At 39.0% G+C, this 17193-nt stretch overlaps 1 protein-coding gene across 20 annotated transcripts in view; it reads right to left on the bottom strand.

The window, feature by feature from the left end:
• PTPN13 (protein tyrosine phosphatase non-receptor type 13) overlaps positions 1–17193 on the bottom strand; it is a 233843-nt gene that overhangs the window by 175651 nt on the left and 40999 nt on the right. The gene's annotated exons all lie outside the window — the stretch shown is intronic.

The following is a 17193-nucleotide window of genomic DNA, read 5'->3' as shown; positions in this document are numbered from 1 at the left end:
TCTGTGACACAGGAATAATAATAATAGTAACAATAATGCCATTTTGAGGTGGCTATGACAAAGAAAGATGTTATGCATGTAAATATGCTTTGTAATCTAAGACGTTATTGAAGTTGAATTAATAAAAAGTCAGGGTACTTCCCTGGTGGCGCAGTGGTTAAGAATCCACCTGCCAATGCGGGGGACACGGGTTCAAGCCCTGGTCTGGGAAGATCCCACATGCCGCGGAGCAACTAAGCCTGCAAGCCACAACTACGGAGCCCGTGTGCCAAAACTACTGAAGCCTGCACGCCCTAGAGCTCGTGCTCCACAACAAGAGAAGCCACCGCAATGAGAAGCCTGTGCACTGCAACGAAGAGTAGCCTCCGCCCCACCCCCGCAACTAGAGAAAGCCCGCGTGCAGCAACAAAGACCCAACGCAGTCAAAAATAAATAAATTTATTAAATAATAATAATAATAATAATAAATAAAAAGTCAGAAAGGTGCCTCTGTGGTGACATTTCTGTAGGGTCAGTTTTTTTTTTTTTTTAAAGCATTCAATTAAGTAGGTGATATATTGATAAATTAAGACTTTCTATGGGGCTCAATAATCCTATTTACATTTTGGAAGAGGGAAATGCAGCTAGTCAAAATCCTCTTATATAAATTTTACTAAATTGACCCTCCTTGAAAAGAAAGTTGCTCTTTGTAGTGATTACTAAGATTTTTACACTAACCAAACTAATTTAAGAATAATGTATATCTGGGCTTCCCTGGTGGCGCAGTGGTTGGGGGTCCGCCTGCCGATGCAGGGGACACGGGTTCGTGCCCTGGTCCGGGAGGATCCCACATGCCACAGAGCGGCTGGGCCCATGGGCCCGCTAAGCCTGTGCGTCCGGAGCCTGTGCTCCGCAACGGGAGAGGCCACAACAGTGAGAGGCCCGCGTACCGCAAAAAAAAAAAAAAAAAAAAAAGAATAATGTATATCTATTGATAGGCAGAAGCAGTGGGTTTGGAAGAGAAACTAGAAGGGGAAGAAAATATTAAATACTTATTTTCTGTAATTATATCCTTCCTTAAATTTTAAAATTAACCTATAAAAACATCTCCTTCAGATAAAAGTTGACTTTGTTTAGTCAGCTAACAATATTTAATTAAAAGAAAAGCTAATATTTTCTTTTAATTTACATTTATGGTACTTTAACACAGATGGAAAAAAAAAGCAACTACAGCTCTACAAATGAGGCCAGGCTTGTCCTGTTACTTTCCTTTTCAAATGTTTACTATAGCATTTTATTCTTAGAGTCTGCCTTGAGGGGTGTCTACTTAAATGCAGAATGTGGTAGTTAAAAGGGAAGATATAAGATATTGCTTTGAAAAAGCCAAAGGGGTTTTTATTTAGCTTGTACAAGAAGAGATTATTATTCAGACCGCTCCCCCCCAACTCTCTAAGTTTCTCATGTACTTTATTATAATGATAACACTGTAATAGCCCAGTTATTAAATTAAAAAAAAAATAGAAGCTTCATTCCTTTCTGAAAGATATCTGAGTAATCTACACAAAACACTACGTTAAATTGGAAGTTTTAACAGAAGATACTATTAGCAATCAGATACCAAAGTGACTTGTGAGAAAGACTACTCTGTAGCAAATTTCCGAAGTAATATGAATGAGATGAGAACCGGTTAGACAGCTCTAAAGCCTACACACAGGGTATAAAGAGTAGGGAGAAAATTCCATCAGGAGAATTTCTTTGAAGAGAGTTGTACTGATTTTCATGCCTCCTCCAAAGCAGGAGGGGTGTGGGAAGGTGCCTTAGAGTGCTTGGTATATGTTCCCTGGAATTTAGGGAGGACACCACAGACTCATGTCTGATACTTTAGGGATCTAAAGTCTTTGACCATCACTGAGGCAGTAGCCAAAGGGAGGAGAGGGTAAACAGAGAGTTGCAGTGAGGAAGCATGCTGTATTGGGAGCTAGCTACTCTTCCACTGGTTGGGCAGGGGCAGAGGGTAAGGTGGACAAGGAGCTGGGCCACACAGCCTCGAGTTAATGAAATCCCACCCCGAAGGTGAAAATGTCCCCAAATTTAGATTGTGGTGATGGTAGCAAAACGCTAAAGCAGTGGTCCCCAACCTTTTTGGCACCAGGGACCAGTTTTGTGGGAGACAGGTTTTCCACGGACCGGGGGTGGGGGTGGGGGGTGGTTCGGGACGATTCAAGTGCATTACATTTATTGTGTACTTTATCTCTATTATCATACTGTAATATATAATGAAATCATTATATAACTCACCATAATGCAGAATCAGTGGGAGCCCTGAGCTTGTTTTCCTGCAACTAGATGGTCCCATCTGGGGTCTGATGGGAGACAGTGACACCCGAAGTCTGTTGCTTATGTCCAGTCTACTCTGTAAGATGCAGCTTAATTGTCACTTGCCACTCACTGATAGGGCTTTTGTTTGTTTGTTTGTTCCTTTGCGGTACACGGGGCCTCTCACTGTTGTGGCCTCTCCCATTGCGGAGCACAGGCTCCGGACGTGCAGGCTCAGCGGCCATGGCTCACGGGCCCAGCTGCTCCACGGCATGTGGGATCTTCCCGGACCAGGGCACGAACCCGTGTCGCCTGCACCGTCAGGCAGACTCTCAACCACTGCGCCACCAGGGAAGCCCACTGATAGGGTTTTGATACGAGTCTTCAAGTGACTGATTTATTATGGTTTCTGTGCAGTCAAACCTCTCTGCTAATGATCATCTGTATTTGCAGCTGCTCCCCAGCACTAGCATTACCCCCTCAGCTCATCAGGCATTAGATTCTCATAAGGAGCACACAACCTAGATCCCTCACACGTGCAGTTCACAGTAGGGTTTGTGCTCCTATGAGAATCTAACGCTGCCGCTGATCTGACAGGAGGCGGATCTCAGGCGGTAATGAGAGCGATGGGGAGCGGCTGTAAATACAGATGGAGCTTCACTCGCTTGCCCAGCTGCTCACTTCCTGCTGTGTGGCCCGCTTCCTAACAGGCCATGGACCGCTACCGTGGCCAGGGGTTGGGAACCCCTGCTCTAAAGGGTTTTTTTTGCGGTATGCGGGCCTCTCACTGTTATGGCCTCTCCCGTTGCAGAGCACAGGCTCCAGACGCGCAGGCTCAGCGGCCGTGGCCCACGGGCCCAGCCGCTCCGCGGCATGTAGGATCCTCCCAGACCAGGGCACGAACCCGTATCCCCTGCATCGGCAGGCAGACTCTCTACCACTGCGCCATCGGGGAAGCCCCTAAAGGTATATTTTAAAAGGGTAAATTTTATGGTATGTCAAGTATATCTCAATAAAGCTGTTAAAAAAATTCTCCCCAGAGTACCACCTGAGGTTCCCACAGTACTAACCAGAAGGAGGAGGAAGTGAGGGGAGGTGGAGGGGGAAGAAGAGGAAGTACGAGGGGAGGGAGAAGAGGAGGAGGAGGAAGAATAATTAGGTGTTGGCTAGTGGGAGGAAAATTTTTTTGAAGCATCACAGGAAGTATATAGTTCCAGTGAAGGACTCTGAAGAACCCAAAAACATACACACAAAAGGGTCAGCCTTAAGCATATAACAAGCTCAAAGACAGTGAAGCCATGTTATAACGAGTCAGGTAAACAATTGTTTGCTTCTCTACCTTTCTTCCTGCCACCAGTTTAAATCCTGAAGCAGTCAAATATAGCAACTTGCAAATGGAAGAGGTAAGCAATAAAAAGAGAAGCCAACCACACTGCCTCCTACTTACTGTTAATCCTAGCTGGGGAAGGGAAGCGTTTTAGTTTTGAATGAAGACTGAAATGGTGCTTAATGTATTGACTAGGCACTTTTATTTATGGAATTGACATTGTATTTGAAACGTGATTGTAGTTGTTACTATCAAAGAATAAGGAAAGAATTATGGACTTGAGTTTCCTTATAGAGGCAAGAGAATAACTTCCGCACATGAAGGAGAAAGAAGGAAAAGAGAAAGAGAGGAAGGAGGGAGGGAAGGGGGAGGGAAAGAAGGAGGGCAGAAAGAAAGAAAAGTGATGGGCACAGTAAGATGCTTATGATTATCTACTATAAAGCAAATGCTACATTCACACACACAAAGCGTTAAATCTTAAGATACTGGTTTTTCACTTATTTTTAAAGAGATTGGTTTTTAAAATAAATTTTTCCTATAAGAAAATGAAAAAGTAAAAGTAACTTCAACACAACAGAATTTTTTCCACACTTGATTGTTCTGTCTACAAAGATTACTAATTACACCTCTATTTCTTGATTCAGTCAGGTCTGATTTATGTTATTAATCCTCTTTTGATTTTTATTTAAAACACTTTTTGCCTACTTAGTGTAGGATCTCTATGCATCTCTGGTTGGAACTTGTTAGACCACCAAAACATAGATGGAACATCTGTTTTTAAAAGCAATATTATCTAGCTAACAGAAGAGATTAGACATTTTATATGTATAACTTTGCTAGAAAAGAGGTTTAAGATTTTTAAAAACTGCCTCAACCCCCTAATCACCCAATCTCAAGACAATGTAATGTTAAAGCAGCTTTCTAAAATTCAAACAAGTAACAACATACCTATACCTTATAAATTGTCTACCTTATAAATTACCAAGTTTGGTAATTGCCTATCATCATCATCATCTCTCTCTCTGTTATTTTTATTCACCTTTACTATAGCTCTCCAGATCACGAGATCTGAAAGGAAAGAGAAGGGAACAAAAGAAATGCAGAAGTGGAAGAGAGATGCAACAAAAAGGAAGAAAAAGGAGAAAGAATTTAAAAGCTTGAATTCAACCATTAGATGAGGGAACAGTTAGGAAAATTCTAAAGAGTTTATTACTTCAGTTGTTTCCTTTAGACACAGTACTAGATAACTTGGAGTGTAGATATATGACTGGCATTATTTTACTGTCAATAAGGTCCTGCTTTACAATAAACATAACCATATTATTCACTTTTATTTCCTTGAAAGTGGTAGGGTACATGATAACTATGCTTTTGGAAAGACTTTCAAATAAGAATAATTATATTACATAATCAGAATCATTATTATGTTTTTGGTTAACATAGGTATTGTTGTCATGACCTTAAAACTGTGCCCACAGAATCAGATAAAAACACAAAAGGATTCTAACAGATGTCATTTTAATCCTGAAGGATTTGTGGCACTCGCAAATAGGAAGCACATAAAAATGATTCCAAAAAGAATGAAACAGTAAACAGTTTAACTGAATCCAATCAAGTGATATCATGACCCATCTGGGGGTAGACTAACAAATTAGGAATGTTAAAATAGATTCTAAAGAAATAGGACCATAAGAGTACTCTGTTTCAAGAACAAAGCAACTATAAAATAGAGCTCTATGTGTGCCACGAGTCTGGGGCAAAGACACACTCATCATCCTGGCTAAAGACATCTCTGGTCATTAAGAAATCATAATGAGTTGAGAAAGCAATCCCCAAAATTACAAGCATCTTTAACCCGGGATGATTTACAATGAATTTTATAAAAGTTTAAGAGAAGCAAGCCCATATATTAGTCTTTTTTTAAGTTAAAGAATCTGTACATATTTGGTATTTTAGCTGTTTATAAAGTTTAAGAGAAATAGGTCAGTTAGAATAACTGATTTGCCTTGTGATTCCAATTTAAATAATGTAATTGAGAAAATGAGTTCAGGCTTGTATGAAATACCACTGGAACATATAAGAGAACTTAAGTCTTAGCATACTTACAAGTTTTCATTAATTAGAGACTTATTTAAGTACTCAGGAAGATTTTTTTTGGCCATACCGCACAGCATGTGGGATCCTAGTTCCCCTGACCAGGGATTGAACCTGTGCCCCTTGCAGTGGAAGCACAGAGAAGTTAACTTTTAATTGTATGAATGCAGTTTGAAACAGTTAAACGATTTTAATTAATAAAGTTTGAACAATGGGATTATACACTCAATCAAAAGGTCCCTTAAAAGTGACTATCAATCTTTTCTACAAGTAAAATAAAATAATTGACCTTAGAAACTTAAGAACTAGGTTTTAGAATTTGTAATTTAATAAGAATACTCATTTAAAAATAATTTTCAGTAAGCTTTTCTATATACAGGAATACCTTGGATACCATTTCTTTTTAAGTTAGGAGAAAATCATTGTGATCCTGGATGAGACAAATTTTTCTTAGATACAACATCAATGTGTGAATCATGAAATAAAAACATGGTTAAGACTTCGTCAAAATTAAAACCTCTGCTCTTTGAAAATAACTGCTCAAAGAATAAAAAGAAAAGCCACAAATTAAAGGAAAAATATTTACAGATCACATAACTGATAAAGGATTTATATCCAGAATATATAAAGTACTGTCAAAACTCAGTAATAGGAAAACAAAGCAAATTTTTTTTATCAAATGGGCAAAAGATTTGAATAGGTATTTCATTAAAGAAAACACATGGATAGCAAATGAGCACGTGAAAAGATGTTCAACAGTCATTAGGAAAATAAAAATTAAAATGAGGGCTTCCCTGGTGGCGCAGTGGTTGAGAGTCTGCCTGCCGATGCAGGGGACACGGGTTCGTGCCCCGGTCCGGGAGGATCCCACATGCCACGGAGCGGCTGGGCCTGTGAGCCATGGCCGCTGAGCTTGTGCGACCGGAGCCTGTGCTCCGCAATGGGAGAGGCCACGACAGTGAGAGGCCCGCATACCGCAAAAAAAAAAAAAAAAAAAAAAAAATTAAAATGAGATACTGCCACATAGCTATCAGAATTACTAAAATGTAAAAGACTGACCATAAGTATAGTCAAGGATGTGAAGGAACTAAAACGCTCATACATTACTAATGGGAATGTAAAATGGTACTCTTTGGGAAACTGACAGTTTCATAAAAAGTTAAATATAAGCCTACCAGATGATCTGGCCATTCCACTTCTAAGTATTTACCCAAAAGAAATTAAATCTTATTTCTACACAAAGACTCATACAGGGAACACTTCTCAGAGCTTTCTGAGATGCTCCTCCCAGGTTATAATCCTCAAATTTGGCTCAAATAAAATTTTCCATTTCTTAAAAAAAAAAAAAAAAAAGACATATACAGATGTTCGTATCAGCTTTATCTGTAACGCCCGAAAACTGGAAACAAGCAAATGTCTATCAACAAGTGAATGGATAAACTGATTTTAGTATATTCTCACAATGGAATATTAGTCAGCAATAAAAGGAATGAACTATTATTGATACATGCAACAACATGAATCTCAAAATAATTATACTGAGTAAAGGAAGCTAGATCAAAAAAAAAGAGAGAGAGAGAGGAATTATATACTTTATGATTACATTTGTACAAAATTATAAAAAATGCCAACTACAGTTACAAAAAATAGCTCAGTTGCCTGAGGATGGCATTGACCTATGGAGAGGCAGATGGAAGTTGATTACAAGGGAGCATGAGAAAGCATTTGGGGATAATGGATATGTTCGTTATCTTGATTGTGATGATGGTTCGCAGGTGCATACATATGTCAAAACTCATCCAGTTGTACACAATATGTACAGCTTATTATATGTCAATTATTCCTCAATGAAGCTGTTAAAAAGAGAAAACAAACAAACTAACTAAACCTCATGAAAGCCAGGACAGCATTCCTTTTCTTTGTCCTGTGAAGCCCCAACATGAGGTAACATATGCTTTAAGAAGAAAAAAAGTTTTCTAAAAGTTAATTTCTCCCATTAAAATAAAAATCTATAAGACTAAAGAAATCAAAATCCACGGCAAAGGTCTGAGATCTTCCCTCCTTAAACAGCCAAAGCATATCTAAGATGCCATGTAACTTATGTTACTAAAGTTAGAATGTGTAGCTTGATAACGCAATCATTTTTTAAAAACCATTATTCAAGATAGCCATGTCTTGTTTTTCTCTTAACTTCTAATTTCCTAAAGCACTTCAAACTGAACTGATAATTACAATAATTACAGGACATTTTAATTAATGTGAAATTATTTCTACCTTTTATCTGTTGATCCAAAAATGGTCAACATCAAGATAGATGTATACAAAGTAGAAATAAAAGCACTATTAGAGCTCTTGAAGACTAAAAGCTAATCTCTCTAATTAAAAAACAAAACACTAATATTTCTTTTCCATTAGGAAGGTAGGTACAGATAAGTAGTAGAGAAAAAATATTATTGCCTAGTATAGTTAGAAAAGCCTAAGAAAGAATTGGGATTTTAAGGAAAAAAAGAGATAAAAGTCTGTGAAATTTTAATTGAACGTTGTCTCAAGGTAGAAAATAGCATGTGACCAAATGTCTTTATTGAAGTTGGAGCAATGCTTAATATTTGTCAACTTTTCTGTTATACCTTTCCCAGTGAGAGAAGAGAAACTAAAACAAACACAAGTCTAAATTGCCTTTCTGGGCCGCTGGCTCAGGTCAACTACTTATCTAAATAGAAGTCATATATGCCTATTCCCTGCTTTTCAAAGGACAGCTTCAAAAAACCAGAAGAAAAATTCTGGAATTCTTTAATCTTTCTCTGTAACATTTAAACTTAGGAGAAAAGTAAATGGAGGGGAAAATCCCTTATTTCACATGTGTTATATTTTTCCTCACCAACTATAAGGTACTAACAGAAAACAATGTAATGGTATTGACAGAACTTTGGTTTCCAGTATTGTCTTTCTACATCACTCCTCCTCCCCACCCACTGACTTTTGTTAAGATCACTGCTTTAGAATACTTATGATTGGTCTTCAAGAAATCTAGATTAAAATGTCTCAGAGTGGGCTTCCCTGGTGGCGCAGTGGTTGAGAATCTGCCTGCCAATGCAGGGGACACGGGTTTGAGCCCTGGTCTGGAAAGATCCCACATGCCGCGGAGCAACTGGGCCCGTGAGCCACAACTACTGAGCCTGCGCATCTGGAGGCTGCGCTCCGCAACAAGAGAGGCCACAGCAGTGAGAGGCCCGAGCACCGCAATGAAGAGTGGCCCCCGCTTGCCGCAACTAGAGAAAGCCCACACACAGAAACGAAGACCCAACACAGCCAAAAAGAAATAAATAAATAAGCTTTCATTAAAAAAAAAAAAAAAAGTCTCAGAGTAAGCAGCCACTAAAGGAAACAAATATGTACAAAGCACAAAAGTCCAAGAAAATAATCTTATTTGTCCTTTACATTGTAATAAAAAAATTAATGTGGTAGGCAGAATTCTGAGATTACCCTTAACATCCCTTTCATGTTGTGAACTGACTATACCGAGGGATACATGACAAGGACCTGAGGGTGGCCTCTAGGTGCTGATGGTGTACCCCAGCCGACTACCAGCAAGAAAATGGTCCTACAACCACGAGGCACGTTCTACCAACAACCAGTGAACTTTGGCACAGGACGCTGAGCCTCAGATGATATCATATTCCCAGTTGACACCCTGATTTAAGTCTGGTGATATCCTGAAAAGGGCAACCAGATAATCTGTACCCAGAATCCTGACAAACAAGAAGTACAAGATAATAAATGTGTGTTGCTTTAAGGCGCTAAATTTGTGGTAAGTGAAAGTGGGATTCGGCTATAACAAGAACTAAAAATGTGGGAGCAGCTTTGGAATTGGATAGTGCGCAGAAGCTGAAAGAATTCTGAGAACGCCTAACTTGCCTTGAACAGATTCTTAATAGATATCTGGACTTTGAATACTGTTGGTGAGGGCTCAGAAGGAAACAAGGAACATGTTATTGGAAACTGGAGGAAGGGGAATCCTTGTTAAATAGTGGAAGAAAACTTGGTGACATTGTATCCTGCAGTTATATGGAAAGCAGAACTTACAAGTGGCAAAACTGGGCATATGGGAAGGAGATTTCCAGGTGAGGTGTTAAATGTGTTGTCTGGTTTACTCTTACTCCTCATAGTAAAATGCAAGGAGAGATAAATTGAGGAAAGTCCTATTAAAGAGGAAGGAACCAGGACTAGATGATTCTGAAGATGCCTCTCCAGATAGCAAAAGATGCTAAAAGTCAGAAATGGTTGCCAAAAATATAATAGACAAAAAAAAAGAAAAAAGACCCTCTGCTAAAATTTCAGAAAGATCAAAAGGTCAGAGGATTCAGTCACATAAACGGCCCTTTCAAGATTTTAAGGGTCTCTGGTAAGCTCTAGAGTTGTTCCTTAGCCATCTCAGCAGGAGGCAAAGACAGAAAAAGCATTATTTTGAAAAAAAAAAATTGCAGGTGTAGCTTTCGTCTAATATAGTGAATCCCTGTGAAACCCACATAAAACCCAGAGTTCCTGAGAAAATTGTTTCAGCATAAACACTGCCAGGTTGAACTAAAAGAGGAAGAATATAAAATCGAAAGAGGCTGCTGGAGGTGCCCTCGATTCTATAGTCAGGAATAAGCCTGGTTAATACCACTTAGCTGGGGCTTCCCTGATGGCACAGTGGTTGAGAGTCAGCCTGCCGATGCAGGGGACACGGGTTTGTGCCCCGGTCTGGGAAGCTCCCACGTGCTGCGGAGAGGCTAGGCCCGTGAGCCATGGCTGCTGAGCCTGCGCGTCCGGAGCCTGTGCTCCATAGCGGGAGGGGCCACAGCAAAAAAAAAAAAAAAACCACTCAGCTGCAAACATATGCTACCATCCTAGAAAAAGGAAGAATGACTCAGAAGGCAGAATGGAGACTCAGAGGGCAGAGTTGAGAGCCATGAAGGATTATTCCCAGGCTTTGAAACCTAACCAAACCTAACCTCCACCTGACATCTGCCAATCTGAATCTCAAACTGTGATGGACCAAGTGACTCCTTTTTGACTTTCCATTCTGCCCTTCTCCTTTTTGAACGAGAATGTCTACAATAGTTATTCCATGCTTGTCCCACCATTTTATGTTGGGAATGTTGGGATAGTCTCCTTAGTTTTACAGGTTCACAGGTAAATAACACATAGGAGCCTCATCTAAACCTAATGTAGATGATTTAGATGCGCCCTTGGACTTTGAGCTGATGCTTTAATAGGATGAGAACTCTGGGAACCGTGGGAGGGGATGTATTTTGCTTGTGTGTGTATGGGGTCAGAGGGCATGAATATCTGAGGGCCAGAGGGAAGACTATGGTAGGCAGAATCCTGATATAGCTCCCGAAATTCGTGCCTCCCCCCCACCCCACCGGTATACCAGACCTGTATAATCTTTCCTTGCGTATGGGTGGGACCAACAAATAACAAGAGATAGCAGCCGACTTGATTAGGTTATGATATAGAAGACTCTGTTGGGGCAGACTGGAAAGAGATTCAAAGACAGGGAGATTTCCCCTGCTGGCCTTGATGATGCAAACAACCATGCTGTCAACTGCCGATGGAGGGGACCACATAGCAATGACCTCATGGTAACACTGTTGAGCAGAAAGCAGACCCCAGCTGACAGCCAGCAAGAAAATGATAAATTTAGACCTACAGCTACAAGGAACTGAATCCTGCCAAACAACCAGTGGGCTTAGAAGACCTCCAAGCTTCAGATGAGATTTCAGCCTGGTGTGACCCTGAGCAGGGGATCCACAGGAACTGTAAGAAAATAAATGCATTGTCTGAAGCTACTAACCTTGTGGTAATTTATTATACAACAATAGAAAACTAATACAACCTGGGTATAGATTCTGAAGAAAATGTAACAAAGTAAGTCCCCTTATTATACTTCTGAAGATTTGAGGATAATGCTTTGAGACCATTAAAGTGTATCTTGTAAGAGACGGAACATTCTCAGTAAATTAATCTTGTCTTTCTAGACATCAAGTTTTTTACAAACTTCTTACTTCATGTTTTAATTGACAAAGCTATCTGCACTGAGCTGCCTGTATCATATACTGTTTGGGATGTAATGTTAGATGGTCCAGAAAAGTTGACCAAAGCTCACTCAACTCAGAAGTGAAGTAACTAGCATAAGCAAGACAAACAGTGACAGTCCATTAAAGAGGCTCTTGCTACTTTCCTAATTTTCTACCATTTAGCATTCTCAAGATCAGGCAATACTTCTACAGTTATGATCTAACTGAGAAGCGAGAAGCAAGAAGCCAGCTATTAGAGGTGTTAGAAGGCAGAAGGCAACAAACACTACCCACCTGGCAAATACTGGGTTGGCCAAAAAGTTCATTCAGGTTTTTCGGTAAGATGTTATGGGAAAACATGAACAAACTTTGTGGCCAACCCAATACTAAAAGTTGAATATTGAAGGAGAAAGTGATGTTTGTCTTCTTCTCTTGTCCTTTCTTACAAATCTATACAAATCTTCTAAACCTAAAAATTTGGGGGTAAATTTATAGTGTAGTAAAATAAGGTAGTAGGTGTCATTCTGTATTAATGTGGACAAATCAACTCTGACTCTAGACAAAAATCAATGAAAAGAGTAAGCCCCAATAACTTCACAAGTCACAGCTGAAGCATAACAAACCTAGGCATGCTCCAGTAATTACAAGAGTAATTTCAACTTGATATTTGGAGACAGCCAAAATTCTACTCAAACTGCTCTGTTCTAACAGTGATTTTGATATTACCAATTTCCATTCTGAAATTTTTTTTTTTTTTTTTTTTTTTGCGGTACGCGGGCCTCTCACTGCCGTGGCCTCTCCCGTTGCGGAGCACAGGCTCAGCAGCCATGGCTCACAGGCCCAGCTGCTCCACGGCACGTGGGATCCTCCCGGACTGGGGCACGAACCTGTGTCCCCTGCATCGGCAGGCGGACTCTCAACCACTGCGCCACCAGGGAAGCCCCCTGAAATATTTTAAAAATGGAAATGTTGTGTAAAACATCTACTTTTTATACCTAAACAATAAATTGAATACATCTAAAACCAAAATCTAAAAATACTAAGCAGTGACACAAGAGATATTCATACTGAATATTGCTGTTCATTTTGCCATTTTTATTTTATCTAATATAATTGTGACAACTAAATTAGATTATTGCTTGTAATTTAAATAATGACATGACTTGCAAGAACTCTTGAACCCAATTTCAAACCATGTGGTTTGGGCCACTCCCTTATTTTGTAGCAATCCAACTAAATCTATAAAGATGTGTTTTTCAAAGTATAGTATTCATATCTAATTTTTATTTTAATTAACTATAAGGTACTCTTGTGCAACTGTTATAAATAAGAATGATTAATATGCAAAAGCAAAGGAGCCCTTTTTACATGAGAAGATAAAAGAATTCTGGCTTATAGACAAATAATGGTAAAATCACTTTGGATAAATCATTCAAATTGAATATTAATATATTACAGATTAGAACAACTGGAATAATGCACTCACTCCCCTCTACAATTCACTTGACAAAATTCTGAGTTTAATTTCAGATTACATCACATTATCTCTTTTAACTCTAATCAATGCCACTCAACATCAAAGTTAATTTTAACTCATACAATCTCCATCTACTCTCATAAAGCTAGAAGTGTTCTCTATATCCAGTTTTTATTGGAGAATGCATCCACTGCCAAGACTTCACCTAATCACCTTAGCGCAGATTATTCCTAAATCTATCTCCAGCCTTGAGAAAGCTTTGTTCCAAATTCTAGATTTTTAAATTTAACTACCTACTGTACTTTTTTGCCTGGGTAGATACTGTCCTCTTGTATCAAATTCAATACATCTAGGGAGCTTCCTGGTGGCGTAGTGGTTAGGATTCCGGGCTTTCACTGCCATAACCCGGGTTCAATCCCTGGTCAGGAAACTGAGATCCCGCAAGTCGCGTGGCCAAAAAAAAAAAAAAAACAACATTTTCCTCCAAATCAGCCACTCTCACCATTCCAAACAGATTAATGCAACTACCATTCCTATAGCTATCAGGCTCAAAGTCCCTCTTCTTTGACTTCTTTTTTCCTTTCTTTTGCCTTAGTCTTGTCAATAAGAACTGTTGCTTATTCATTCTTAATCTCTCAAATTAATACTTGTTTCAAGTCTCAAAAAGAGGAGGAAGAAAAAAAAAAAAAAGAGGAGGAAGGCAGATGAAGAGGATACAGAAGAGTTAGAGTTAAGGTCTTCCAGGCAAAGGAATACCTGTAAACCTGAAAACTGAGATATGAAACAGTAGGAGGTGTTCAAATTCTGTAGATTATCAAGAGAAAGGGGAGGGGAGACAAGAGATGAGGCTATAGCAGTGAGTAGGTGCCAGATCATGTAAGGTGTTTTTGTGATTTGCTAAGTAGTTTGAATTTTATACTGAAACCCATGAAGAGGCACTGACAAATTTCAGGGTGAGGCATAAAGTGTCAAGAGTTTGGATAAAGTCACTCAGGAAGAGCATATAAAGAAAAAAAGTCAAGTACAGAGACCTAGAGGCACTAAAAAAGCATTTAAAAGTTAGAGGAGGGAAAAGAGCCTGCAAAGCCACCTGCAAAGGAATAGCCAGAGAAAAAAGAAGAAAACCATAAGATTATTATGTTAGAGAGGATGAAAGAGACGTTTCAAACAGGAGATTGGTAGAATGCAAGATTAAGAATATGGAGTTTTGTGCCACGTTGCCCAGGTTCAGATCACTAACTCTGTGACTTTTGGCAAATTAATATTTCTAGGCTCAGTTTTCTTCTTAAAGCAAGTTATTAACAGTTCCTATCTTATGGGAAATTGGCAAGAATTAAAAGAGATACATACGGTTCAGGACCTGATAGAGAATATCAATAACTGTTATTCATCTTTATCATTCTTAAACAACATAGAGAAGTCATGCAGTATGACAGCATACATATTTGGCTCTCTGGATGTCATAGGTAACTTTATGCAAAGAAACTTTAGTCAAGTAGGAGAGGAAGCAAATTGATGCTGAATTGTAAGTGCTGATTAATTTTTGAAACTTGGTTGGTAACAGAAGGAGTAAAGTTAGGAGGATAAATTTGAAGGTGAGGGTGGATAATGTTTACTTTGATTTTAAATATATAAGGGACTCTGTATATGCTGAGGGAAAGAGCCAGTAAAGAGGTTGAAGGTACAGGAGGAGGTGGGCGATCAGTAGGCAAGGTCACAAAGGAACTGATTACCCTTCAGATGTTTCATCAGGTCCACTGAAGTCAAAGGGAAAGAAGCATGTGAGCAGATGGAGAAAAGTCAGGAAGAGGAGTTCATGCCTAAAGCCCTCATTGGCTGAATGATGTAGTCCCCGTGACGTGTTTCAAAACGATTGGTACACATGTCCATTTGCTTACATAGTGCAAAAACTGACTTTCTTTCAGTGTATATTCAGGAATCCACGGCTCCCCTGGTAATTCTCATACACAATAATGTTAAAGAATTATTACTCTAAACATCTTCGGATAAAACTTTACCTCTCAATTCCAATAACTCCTATGATCATCTTGATATTAATCAATTCTAAAAGAGGAGCAATCAATGTCAGACTTTCCTTATGAATCAGAGATCAGCCAGTTGAGTACTTCCTTATGCTCATCCTTGATTTCTAGCAATTAGAGGCTCTTAAACTAACTGATGATAAAGGGCTATTTTAAGTGGTACCCTTACAGTATAGAAAACTAGAAAACCAAAGCACAGAGACTACTGGAGTTGCAGCATATAACTATAGAATTATACATCATATCATAATGAGAATACAGGTCCCCAGTTGGTCTATTTCATGGTTGCCCCTGGAGTCGGACGGAAGTCAGTTCCTCAACAAACTAGTGAATATAACAAAAAAGAAACACACTCACGGATACAGAGAACAAACTAGTGGTTACCAGTGGGGCGAGGGAGGGGGGAAGGGGCACGATAGGGGTAGGAGATTAAGAGGTACAAACTACTATGTATAAAATAATTAGCTACCAAGAGGTATTATATAACACAGGGACTATAGCCAATAATTTATAATAACTACAAATGGAGTATAAGTTTTAAAAATTGTGAATCACTATGCTGTGTACCTAAAACTTATATAATATGTCGACAAACTTCAATTTAAAACAAAAAAAAAAAAGAAAGCTAGAAGAGAGTCAAAGAGATTGGGAGAGAATAAGATGATCCATCAACTGTATTATTTAACCACTCATTCATTCATTCATTTAAATATTTATTAAAATTCTATTGTGTGCTTGGCATTGATAGGTACTAGATTTTTATTCATTAAATCAACAAATATTTAGTACCCACTATAAGCCAGACAATCTTTTAGACACTGAAGATACAGCAGTGAACTAACCAGACAAAAACACCAAGTCCCACAGAGTTTACATTCTATTAGAAGAGAAAAACAAAAAATAAATATGTAAATATAAGATCACATGGTTATAAAAGCTATAGAGGAAAATAACTCCACAAGGATGGCTAATGAATACCCAGCAGGTTAGAGCGTACACGTTTAAAATAAAATAGTCAAGAAAAGTCCTTAGTGAGAATTTGTCATTTGAGCAAAGATCTAAAGGAGGTAAGAGGGTAAGTAGAGCAGAGATATCTGGGAAAGAACATTCTGTGCAGAAACTGAAAAATCCCTGAGGCAAGAGGATGTCCCAGGAACACCAAGGAGAAACAAACTGAGTGAGAGGAAGAAAAAATTGAAGATAAACTATATAGGGTCTTCCAGGCCACTGAAGAAACTCTAACGTGTGCACTGAAATGGAAAGCTTATGGGAAGGTTTTGAGAGATGTGATCTGAGCTGTTTTAAAAGGATCACTCTGGCTGCTATTTTGAGAACTGACTATAGAAGGGCAAGGGTAGAAGCAAGGAGACAATTAGGAGGCTGTGGCAATAATCCAGGCAAGAAATATTGGTAGCTTAACCCAAGATGGTAGCTGCGAGACATCTAGGAAGTGATCAAATTTTGGAAATATTTTGAAGGAAGGGCCAAAAGAATGTCCTGATATGGATGCTCTGTGCCCTGAGAAAGTGGCAAGATGAAGTTGTTATTAAGATAGAGAAGATTGTGAGGAGTTGGTCTGGAAGCAGTTTCAGAGTTCAATTTGTACATGTTAATTCTGCAGTGCTGATTAGACATTCCAGTGAAGATGCCAAGTAGAAAGCTGCATACATGAGTCAGGAGCTTATGGGAGAAGTCTGGGATGAAGATACACATGTAGAGATTATCAGCATACAGATGGTATTCTAAAGCCGTGAAATTTCATGTGATCTCTAAGGCAGTACATGCAGACAGAAGAGATACCCAAGGACAGAAGAATGAGAATAAGAAAAGAAGACTGAGTAGGATTGTGTCTCTTTAATCTAAAACAGTAATCCCTTACACCATTAATTTGTGTAA

This window comes from Phocoena sinus, chromosome 5 (genome assembly GCF_008692025.1).
Source record: "Phocoena sinus isolate mPhoSin1 chromosome 5, mPhoSin1.pri, whole genome shotgun sequence".
Taxonomy (NCBI): domain Eukaryota; kingdom Metazoa; phylum Chordata; class Mammalia; order Artiodactyla; family Phocoenidae; genus Phocoena; species Phocoena sinus.
The sequence above is the reverse complement of the archived record's forward strand: the minus strand, read 5'-3'. Positions and strand labels throughout refer to the sequence as shown.